Consider the following 12,189-nt stretch of genomic DNA (forward strand, 5'->3'; position numbering starts at 1 on the left):
CGGTGTCGCACAAATTAAATACCGTCATTACACTGGTAAGTAAAATCAAGTTCACTGAAAGGGGAGAACAGTTGGACTACTAGTGCACGCCGTAAACTTGTTGATGAAATATAGTTTCCCACTCCAAATAATTTTTACAATTAATCTGTCACTGCTTTGAATCTGCAATTATTCTTATTTTCCTTCACTGTATATTGTAAATCAAGCTTCTTTATAATTTGTAAGCAAATGGCTGAAATGGCTGGGGATGTGGTCTGGGAGCCATGGGGGGAAGAAACCAAAAACGTTTGGGAACTGCTGCCTCTACATCCTTTCTGCAAAGGCAGAACATTATACAATGGGTACTTTCCTTACATTTTGCTTATTAAGTCTTCATTTACATGGATAATATTCCTCAAATGCCCTTGCCTCTCTAGCTACTGCATCTGGGTTTTACTTAAAACATATCCTAACAGTTTCTAGTTACGATGAAACAGTTGCTGACCTGACATCAACTCTCACCAACAGATGCTTCCTGACCTGCTCAATGTTATGATTCATCTCATTTGCAGGGTAGCAGGGTGTCCACACATGTTCATCGCATAACAATCAGCCAGACAATGACTTCACTTCAAAGAATACTTACAGATGTAACCTGCTCAGGGCCATCCTGATAACACAATAAAACACTGTATGCAGGAAAATTCTTTATCTGGAAAACATGGTCTGGCGAAATGCCTCCAGAGCCAGTGGAAAAGACGGGAATTATTCTTAAGAGTTAACTATCTCCTCTTTAAAACTAAAAACTTTAAAATGGCCAGCAGCACTGACCTGTAACAAGTCATATCTCAACAGTAATGATATCTGCACAATGTCAGTTGCAAGTTAACTTCCTTTTCTGCGGTATTAAAACGCCTTTTTTTTTCTCGAAAACCTAAAATTGGCCGTGTGTTGCCACATAGGCCTGCAACCTCCCACCCTAACCTCTAAAGATTACGTAAAGCTGAAACGGCGATAAACGAGCACTGGGTGTCTGTCTGGGTTATTAGTCTGGAAATGTAGAGAGGGACAAGTGACCAGATGAAAAACTCTCAAACCTGGCGGTGATGCCCAGAAAAGGGGGGGGGGGGGAGGGGTGGGGGGTAGGGGATTGAGATTTTTAAGCAACTCGCGAAGAAATATTATTTTATTATGCATCTTCAGAAGGAGTGGGGAGGGGAACTTCCCAATGAATGCGTTCTATCAGACGTTAATGCACTTCCATTAACCGAGACCAAATTTGAAGGCATTCCGTGTGTTGTGCTGATATCTTGCTCCTGCCACTGACGTGTCTCCGAGGGGTGTGTTCCTGTTTAAGCTGAGGTCGCGAAGAGCAACCAAGTCGGCTCAGTAGAAAGGTGATTTACGGGAGCAAATCCCAGGGCTTGGAACATACAGTACACTCAGTGGACCGTTTCACTTACCACAGACACCCTTTCAAACAACCGAGAACTTCCTGCGTTTTCTGCATTTGCACGCATAGCATTTCTGTTTATTTCAATGTAACTATTAACTTTAGTACAGAGCGGCAATATAAAACTACCAAATACCATACTCGAAATTGCGGAACCAATTAGTTGAACTTATTTAGTTAAAGAAAACCTTCAGAGAGAAACTATCAGGAAAAAGGAAATCCAGGGAGAAACGATACAATACTTAAAATCAAGGCGGGAAAGGGGGAATGAAACGATTAAAATTACAAATGTGGGGAAAAAAAAACTCAGGTTAGGCAGCTTTTGTGGAACGAGGAACGGATCAGGTCGAAGACACAGAAAGGGACCCGATGCAGAATCTAGACACCGAAATGTCGGCTGTCCAATTTCCGCCCACCCCCCCCCCCCCAACCAAATGCTGATTCGCTGGGTTTCTGCAGTAGATTAGTTACTACTCCAGTGCACGTATCTGCAGTGTTGTCTACAAGGAACCCCTTTATGAGTCCTTGTAAAGTGACAGGCACCTATAACAACTGGGGAAAAGAGAATAGATACAAGGTGGTGGGATAGGAGACGGACTTTTTAAAGGGAACGGCAGACGTTGAAAACTAGCATGAAATGCACGTATCAGCATGACAAGCAGTCACCCAATACCACCTCCCCGCATCAGTTCGAAAAGCAAGTCCTACACCAGTACACCCCCTCCTTCCTTAGTGCACCTGTAGCCCGCTATTCCTCTCCACTCCCCCCCCCCCCCCAGTCTCATCACAGCAGCGCATCCCACCGGCACCATGAACCACCACACCCCTCACCCACCTACCGCAAAAATAGGACCCTGACCACCCTGCCCCATCGCAGCATAACACCCCACCCATCATCACACACACTTTTGGGGCACCAGGAGTACATATCTTCACCACAGCAGTGCAGGCAGCCACCATCCACCATATCAGACAATCCAGTTGGTCATAGCCTCCACCAGTAGTTCTCACCAAACCCTCCCCTCCCCACCCCACCCCACCCCACCACCGTGAAACGAGGCTACACCGCAGACGATGCGAAGGTGAGAGCAGCGCCCCTAATCTATAGCCATGGAAGGAAGTAGGCTCACATGCAAAAGTTCCGGCAAAGTTGGAGCAAAGTTGCGGCTGGGGATTCAGCAATACTACACGGATGCTGGAAGGGCTTCCACCCTACCCCTAAGGAAGGAACTCACCTCAGTGACTTTCCCCAACTCCATCCAGTCCAGGGACACACCGCTGATGGTCAGCAAATGCAGTCGCGCTCCGTTATTTTTTTTTGTGAATGGCAGCGTTACAGGGCTGGGCGGGAACCCACGCTGCCACCGCCTCCTCCTCCTCGGAGGTCACGTGCGCCGACTACGTGGCGGGAGGGCTGGGTAAATGGAGGAAAAACAGGCGCGAGGAGAGAAAAGGGAGCGGCGAAATGGGCGGGGCTACGCGCGGGGTGGGCGGGGAAGGCAGAGGGGTGTGGCTCCACTTTCTCTATAAATAGCCGACCCGCAGCGAGGCGCTCAGTCGAAAGTAGTGAGCACGGCTGCAGGAGGTAGAGATTGTGGTAATAAAGCCGCGCGGTAGCGGTGGTTCCTGTCAGAGCTAACTGCGAGGTCGACAGTGCGCTTGACACAATCACTATCTTCTTCGCGGCCGGGAGGAGCTTCCTGCGGGATAACGCTGCCAAGGGTATCTATCCGCTCCGCCTGCGGGGAGACAGCTCGGTGTTTTCTAACTTTCGTACCCACCCACTCCCGGAGGGAACTGTCTGCCCGAGGATATCACAAGAAATAGACGTAGAATCCTTAAATGAAGGGATTTAAGATTCTACATAGATTTGGGATACATCATCATTGATATAACCTAGGGTAATCACGCTGTCATGGGGAGAACGTACAAGCTCCTTACAGACAGCAGTGGGAACTAAACTCGGTATGCTGTTGCTGTAATAACTGCTATGCTGGCCTAAAACTGATGATGGTCTCATGCTTGGGAGTTCTTTAAGGCATAGTCTGAAGACCACAATGACTGATGTTACAAGTGGCATCAGATTGTCCTTTATCTCCTCACAGATAATGAAATGCTCTTTGAAGCATAATCACTATAGTTATTTAAGAAAATCCAAAACTATCACTAACATAATTGAAATTAAATAATATGTAACTAAATGTAATTGTTAACTGTTTGCTTTGTGGAGATGTCTAAACAAGATTCAATGGGCTATTGGCAAAGGTATGTAAGAACCACTTCTGTAATCTTGCAAAATTTGTGGATTTCTCTTTCACAATGCAAGTTGCAATGGACCTTGTCCTTTACTATGCAGCTTTGAAAACTATGCTCTCAGAGTGTGCTGATGTCCTTGAAGATAACGTGACTTTTTGGATTAACAATTACCTATCTGTAATCGTGTGATATAGTATCTGTCCATTAGTCTATCAAACTCTGGTTAAAATGTTTATGTTCTTAAAGGAACTGCTGTATTTATTGACAGACACATTGAATAAAAATGAAATAGATTTGCCAGTTTCTGAAGGCATGGAGTGCCACACCTGCATGGCAGAAGTTGTTGGCTAAATGTAATTTCTTCAGAAATACTGACTATTTAATGCTCCTTTAAACATTCCTCTAAAGCAGTGATTTCCAAACTGACTTGCTGTCAGGTAGAAAGAATAATGATTGCAGTGGTCTAGATTTCAGGAGTTCATGGGGTTTTATTAATATTGAGATAATTTAGTTAGAAAGTTCACAACACGAGTAAAAAATATATCCATTGTGCTAACTTTTCAGAGAAGGAAATCCTTGTGACAGTCCCAGATCAATACAGAAGTAACCATGGCATTGGACATTTAAAGAAAGTGGAAATTGGAGAGATGCATGTCAATTATAAAGAATAAGTAAACAGATGGGAAGCATGGCTCTAAATCAACTGCTTGATTGTGCTAATCAAAAAGCTTGATGATTGGAAAAAGAATCATGAAAACCTGATAGAACAGCAGGTGTCCATGTGTACCACCTTATGCCAAATCACCCTGCAATAAGATCATATCGGATGTGATTTTTGTCCATGTTCCCTACCTACCTTTCCTCTTTCTTGCGAATGCTTTACAAGAATGATCACAATGAGACAAAAATAATAACACAAGGTTCATTGTGGTGCAAAATGGTCATTGTGTTGCTAACCAGCGGTAGTGATTAAGTTTGTGCAGGTTGGTTCAAGAATGGAAAATTTGAAGGGAAGCAGCTATTCTTGAACTTGCTGGTTTGGGACTTCAGGCTTCTGGATCTCCTGCCTGATGGTAACTGTGAGAAGAAGGCATAACTCAGATGGTAGGGATTTTAGATGGTAAGAGTTGCCTCTCCAGTAGATACTGCCAATCATGTGAGGGATGGGCCTGCCTTTTATACTTTGTATGTGTGGTTAAAAACCAAAGCTTTCAAAGCTCATTTCAACTCTTTAATAGAATTATATGAAATCCTGAAAAGGTCAACACCTTATGGAATAGACAATTTATACCTATGGCTGTACAGATGTTACTAACTTGCAACTAACAAACATTGGTTTTGTTATTGGTATTACAAGAAGCAGAATACATTGATTTGTGATTCATTATTTACAAGACCTTGAACCGATGTTTATCCATATATGCAGAAGCTAACACTTCAAACCTTTCTCAATGAAATAGTTCAAAGAACTGTGTTGTCAATGGTTATCAGTTTAGAGTTGGGTATTTTTTAAATGTAAACTAACTTGTTTGCCAATTACAACACAGCCAAAATGTAGGCATTGTAAACCTCAAAACATACTTGCTTTTCAATCATCAATCTTGGGAACACCATGCAAAATATTAACATATTTCTGGAAACTGTGTGTTTCTTTGACTGAATGACGTCAGTTAAACAAAAATGCCACCGAGTCAATAACATCTTTGACTAGAATGAAGCAATAGTATATTGTTCCTTAAATAGAGAATGTAATTACATAAGAACCAAAATCAACTCTCCTCACTGACCATTAGGAATCTAATATTGATGTTTGAATGGAATTAAACAAAATATCCAATTTAGGGAAAAGGATCTAGTCCTTTCCCGGTGATGAATAAACTTTTCTCGAGCTTCTAGTCGGGTACAGGTATCGATTATAACTGATGTTTCGATGACAAACTCTGCCATCTTTATCGGGCATGTTTAGTCTGATTGTATTTATACCCCCATCATCCATCCCTCCTGGTTAGTTAGTCCTTGTCCAATCAGGTTTCCACTCTCCCACCTTGTTCACAATCAAATTCCAGTTCTTTCTTAGAGTAAGACCTTCATCTTTGTTAAAATTCTTTTCCTCTAGCTTTATTCCAATGGCTTCCTTTGTCTAATTTAGATTTATCATGAAGTTGCTTTCAACAATGATTTTGCATGAAACTGAGGATAAATAATAGTTTCCAATTCATGCATGCAAATCAACACCAATGTTACTAGCTTAGGAGCATTTAACCTTATTAATCAATTCATTAACCTGAGTTATTAATTATAGTCACAGAAGAGAAAATCTGCAGATGCTGGAAATCCAAGCAACAAACACAAAATGCTGGAGGAACTCAGCAGGTCAGGCAGCATCTATGGAAAAAGAGTACAGTCAGTGTTTCGGGCCTTTTAATTAAAGTAATTTCTTTCTGCTTGAAGGATAAGTCTTGGAAAGTCAGCTTCTTACTAAGTACTATCCATGTTCATCATTTTAAGATACTAATATGAAAAGCCCTTTTATTTGTAAAGTAAACTTACTTTTACATTTAGCAGATTAAAACCCATGAAAGTCATTCCAGGCAGCATTTCTCCAAACAATGGGTAGACAAAAGTCTATTGGAAACAAACAATGTGGAGCACATTAAAACACTTAGTGAATCTCTTTTAGCAGTTGGTATATAGGTTTCACCACCTCTCTGCTGGCTAGGCTAGGAATGCAAGTACTGATGAAGGGTCTCAGTCCAAATCGTTGGCTGGTTACTCTTTTCCATAGGAACTCCCTGGCCCACTGAGTTCCTCCAGCATTTTTTGAGTGTTGCTTGGATTTCCAGCATCTGCAGCTTTTCATGTGTTTGTAAGGAATGCAAGGATGGCATCATTATGACTCGTGCTCTCCTCTCATAAATTATATGCAGAGATGTAACACATTGTCACATTGAAGTCAGACTTGATGAAGGTGATATCTTTGAATGTCAAGGACAAGTTGTTGTTGGAGATGATCACTGTCTGTCCATTATGGGCCACACATCTAGAAATTACACTCCAATATAGAGATCCTTTCCTGTTTGCTGTGTACAATTAGCTGTCATGTTTGTTTATTAACAGCAATGTTTACTATTTAAAAAGACAATTCACTTTAAAGAACTTTGAGATGTACAGACTGAGAATGATGCTAAATGATGCAAATCCTTTCTCTAATGCAACTAGGTATGCTTAATCTTAAAGCATACAGTATCATCATTAAGTTTCATGTACTGTATGCATTGATATATTGACACAGGCATAGTATTTCATACCTGGCATGGACGTTTCATTTGTCTTATAAATTTCAGAAGGAATTATCATCTTTCAGTTTGTTTACCTGCATTGGATATTTGCTTAATGCTAACCAAAATTAGAAGTGGCACAATAATGTAAACTGGTGGTGTAGTGGCATCCGCACCGGACTTCGAGGTGAGTGGTCCTGGGGTTCGAATCCGGCCGGCTGCTCTCACGCTTTCCGTCTGTGCTGGGTTGAGAGTCAAGCTAACAACTCAGCCTTGTAAAACTGTTTAAAGAAACAACAAAGTTGCTGCCTGATTCAGCGACCCAGGTTCAATTCCCACGGCTGTCTGTAAGGAATTGGTGCATTCTCCCCATGACTGCCTGGGTTTCTTCTGGGTGCTCCGATTTCTTCCCACACTCCAAATATGTATTTGGTTAATTGGTCACATAGTGTGGTGTGGGCTTGTTGGTCCAGAAGGACCTGTTACATTGCTGTATCTCTCAATCAATAAATAATTACATTGTTAATATGGTCATAACCTGAAATGAAAACTAAACATGAATTGTGATTATATTGCTTCCAATTAGACTTTAACAAGGATCTCACTATTCAGTTCTCGAAGCAGCACAGCCCTGATCATCATCAGTTTTACAACGGTATAGCCATGTTGATCACTTTGCACTAAAATGGACTTGGTGCTTTTTTTGGTTCTAAATTCATTCTTTCTTGTAAAAATTGTTAACACTTTCTATTTCTGTTTTTCTTGTGAATGTTGCTTATCCGCCTATGATGCTGCTAAAGTTTTACATTTCACTTGTGCATTGTGTACTTGTGCAGATGACTTTGACTTACAGAAAGGCAAAATATTAACCCACTGAAAGATGAAAATTAGAAGTGCCACACTAACGTAAAGCCGGATGGTGGTGTAGTGGCATCAAGATATCTGTTATCTTGGATGCAAAACTTTCTATTGTGGCAAATTATCACAGGATAAGGAAGAAAATGATGTGGAAAAGGCTTCAAACAAGTAGATATTGATACTTAAACATGAGACAGTCTGCAGACGCTGAAAATACAAAGCAATACATACAAAATGCTTGAGGTCAGGCAGGGCAGCATCTGTGGATGTGAATAAGCAGCTGATGTTTCGGGCCGATATCCATCTTCAGCACTGGAAAGGAAGGAGGAAGTTGCCAGAATAACAGGATGGGGGAGGAGGAGGGGAGCTAGAAGCTGATAGGTGAAGCCAGGTAGGTAGGAAAGGTAAAGGTCTGGAGAGGATGAATCTGATAGGAGATGTGAGTGGACCGTAGGTGAAAGGGAAGGAGGAGGAGGCCCAGGGGGAGATGATAGGCAGATGAAAAGAGGTAAGAGGCGAAAGCTGGGAATAAAAGATGAGGGGAGGGGAATATTTTGTTTACCGGCAGGAGAAATTGATGAGCTATGTGAAACAAGATGGCAGTGAAGACAAGCTCCCAGGAAGGATACATGGATGTGGAAATGGTTTTGAGTGAGTACGTGGTTGAAGAGTCAGAGGGCAGCAGAGATCATAGACGGGGAGCAGTGAGAGGGGGTCACACCAAACTCCCGTTAAAGAGATTTAAACTTCTTCAGGGTAGGTATCCTTTGAAGAGACTTTGCAGCAGCAAATCACAAACATGAGGAAGCAACACGCTGGAGGAACTCAGCAGGTCAGGCAGCATCCGTGGAAATGAACGGTCAATGTTTTGGGCCGAGACCCTTCGTAAAGACTGAAGAGGGAGGGGCAGGAGCCCTATAAAGAAGGTGGACAACTCCGCAACTCCCCGGTCCACACATCCCTCCCCACGGATCTCCCACCTGGCACTTATCCCTGCAAGTGTAAGTGCTACACCTGTCCCTACACCTCCTCTCTTACCACCATTCAGGGCCCCAAACAGTCCTTCCAGGTGAGGCAACACTTCACTTGTGAGTCTGTTGGGGTCATCCATTGCATCCGGTGCTCCCGGTGTGGCCTCCTCTACATCAGTGAGACCCGTCTCAGATTGGGGGACCGCTTTGTTGAGCACCTCCGCTCTGTCTGCCACAACAGACAGGATCTCCTGGTTGTCACCCACTTCAACTCTGCTTCACATTCCCATTCGGATATGTCCATACATGGCCTCCTCTACTGCCATGATGAGGCCAAACTCAGGTTGGAGGAACAACACCTCATATACCATCTGGATAGTCTCCAGCCCCTTGGCATGAACATTGAATTCTCCAACTTCTGGTAATTCCCTCCCTCTCCCTCCCCCCATCCCAGTTTCAACCTGCCTCCTCCTCCAGCTGCCTATCACCTCCCTCATGGTTCTGCCTCCTTCTACTGCCCATAGTGCTTTCCCCTTACATTCCTTCTTCACCTTTCCTGCCTATCCCCTCCCTGCTTTCCCTCCCCCACCCCTTGATCTTTCCTCTGATTGGTTTTTCACCTGACACCCACCAGCCTTCTTCCCACCCTCCCCCCATCTTCTTTATAGGGCCCCTGCCCCCTCCCTTTTCAGTCCTGACGAAGGGTCTAGGCTCAAAACATTGACTGTTTGTTTCCACAGATGCTGCCCGACCTGCTGAGTTCCTCCAGCTTGTTGTGCGTGTTGCTTTGACCCCAGCATCTGCAGAGTGTTTTGTGTTTACAATAAACACGAGGAAGCCTGCAAAATCCAAGATTAGCTTTTGAGAACAATGCACTATTGGAAAGCAGATGGGTCTTGAGGATGTTTAGAAAAAGGTAAGTTTAAGGCAAAACAATCATCTATAAACTAGTTGAACTGTTGCAATGACATACTGTAAAAGCCTGAAAACAAGGGAAGCAAACTATAGGCAGATCGCAGTTAGTTATCCAAAAGAGCTGTTGTTATCTTTTATATTCAAAGTTACATGTAATCATAAGCACAGAGCCAGTAGGATTAACTAGCAGCCACTCACATAATCAGAAAAATATTAAAAATTAATCAAAATCAGTGATGCCATCTGTTCTTCTGTTCAGACATGGGAAATTGGATATTTACAAGTTTGGCACTTCCTGATTTAAAGACTGGGTTACATCAGAGATCACATATATCAGATATAATTTCAATGATGTACCCATTTTAGAGTCTTAAATGTGTCTGAGTCACGTCTGCTAGTACCCTCACTTAAATGAGATTATACAGTATCGAGTTATATTCAAAAGACTGATTTACTTGACTATATTAGTTTATTTTCTGAAATGGTTTACCTATCAATAACCAAAAAATGTGAATTAAAAGTTTGTTGGAGCATCAACACAATAAGATCTGGTAATCTGGAAAATCTACAAGTCCAACACAACCAAAATCATAAGCATGCTCAATTAACGGAGCTTCCTGATCACCTCCCTCTGCAACTGGATCCTAGACTTCCTGACTGGGAGACCTCAGTCAGTCCGCATCGGGAGCAGCATCTCCAACACCATCACACTGAGCACGGGGGCTCCCCAGGGTTGCGTGCTCAGTCCACTGCTGTTCACTCTGCTGACCCATGACTGCAGCAATACACAGCTGGAACCACATCATCAAGTTCGGCGATGACATGACTATGGTGGGTCTCATCAGCAAGAACAATGAGTCAGCATACAGAGAGGAGGTGCAGCTGCCAATGGACTGGTGCAGAGCCAACAACCTGTCTCTGATTGTGAACAAAATGAAAGAGATGGTTGTTGACTTCAGGGGAGCACGGAGTGACCACTCTCCGCTGAACATTGACGGCTCCTCCATTGAGATCGTTAAAAGCACCAAATTTCTTGCTGTTCACCTGGTGGAGAACCTCACCTGGTCCCTCAACACCAGCTCCATAGCCAAGAAAGCCCAGTAGCGTCTCTACTTTCTGCAAAGGCTGAGGACAGTCCATCTCCCACTTCCCATCCTCACCATGTTCTACAGAGGATGTATCGAGAGCATCATGAGCAGCTGCATCGCTGCCCGGTTTGGGAATTGCACCGACTCAGATCGCAAGATTCTGCAGCGGATAGTGAGGTCAGCTGAGAAGATTATCTGGGTCCCTCTTCCCACCATACAGACATTTACACCACATGCTGCACCTGCAAAGCTAACAGCATTGTGAAGGACCCCATGCACCCCTCATCCAAACTCTTCTCCCTCCTGCCATCTAGCAAAAGGTACCAAAGCATTCGGGCTCTCATGACCAGACTGTGCAACAGTTTCTTCCCCCAAGCCATCAGACTCCTCAATACCCAGAGTCTAGACTGACATCTACATAATTTATTATATCAATTTGTCCTCTACTTGTGCCTATTGTCTTGTTTATTCAGTATTTATTTATTAATTAATTATTGTACTGCCCTGCTCTGTTTTGTGCACTTTATGTAGTCCTGTGTAGGTCTGTATTCTAGTGTAGTTTTTGTGTTGTTTTACGTAGTCTAGTGTAGCCTTGAGTTGTCTCACAGAGTCGAGTGTAGTTTTGTGTTGTTTCATGTAGCACCAGGGTCCTGGAGGAACGTTGTTTCATTTTTACTGTGTACTGTACCAGCAGTTTATGGTTGAAATGACGATAAAAAGCAACTTGACTTGACTTTTCCTGCCTTTGTAACTTAAATAAAGGATATAATTTAACAGTTGTTGCATAGTTATGCTGATGTACTTTCACCATAAACTAATGAAGTCAGATTTCTATTATGTTGGGGTAGAAATAAGTTCAAGTTTAAATTGAGCCATACATGAATATAGCCAAATAAAACAGCATTCCTCTGGGCCAAGGTGCAAAACACCTTACCAACAGCACACAGCACAAAGCACGAAGCACAAAGAGCACATACAGTTATGATTTCAGAAAAGCAACCAGTCACAAAGAAAATAAACAGTATAGTCCACGTCCCTGAGTGGCAGGACTGTGAATTGATGATGAGTTCTCCTGGTCCAACTTGATCTTTCACCGAGCGAACACTGGGTGATTGGGGGGGTGGGGGAAGGTGGTGGTTGCTCCCAACCCAGCAGGGATACCAGAGCACCCACAGAGGCTGCTTCTCTCCCACATACTGCCTCTGGCTTCTCCACCCCTGGATGACTGCAACCGGAGACCCCATGGCAAGTACCTACCTAATTCTGGCGGCAATCGGGGCAAAGCAGCTCCCCTGTCATTAGACTCACCAATGAACCAGTGAAAGGGACTTGTACTATTCTATCCTGACGAAGGGTCTCGGCCCGAAACGTTGACTGCACTTCTTCCTATA

General features: G+C 43.3%; 1 protein-coding gene across 4 annotated transcripts in view; it reads right to left on the minus strand.

Annotated features, from left to right (window-relative positions):
* c21h15orf39 (chromosome 21 C15orf39 homolog) overlaps nt 1-12,189 on the minus strand; it is a 76,417-nt gene that overhangs the window by 38,074 nt on the left and 26,154 nt on the right. The window contains exon 1 of one of the 4 annotated variants that reach the window (XM_073025029.1): nt 2,668-2,797. The exons of the other annotated variants lie outside the window; for them this stretch is intronic. The gene's annotated coding sequence lies outside the window, so the exon portion shown is untranslated. Of the gene's footprint in view, nt 1-2,667; nt 2,798-12,189 lie in introns of those variants that run through there. 4 annotated transcript variants of the gene reach the window in all.

This window comes from Hemitrygon akajei, chromosome 21 (assembly GCF_048418815.1).
Source record: "Hemitrygon akajei chromosome 21, sHemAka1.3, whole genome shotgun sequence".
NCBI lineage: Eukaryota > Metazoa > Chordata > Chondrichthyes > Myliobatiformes > Dasyatidae > Hemitrygon > Hemitrygon akajei.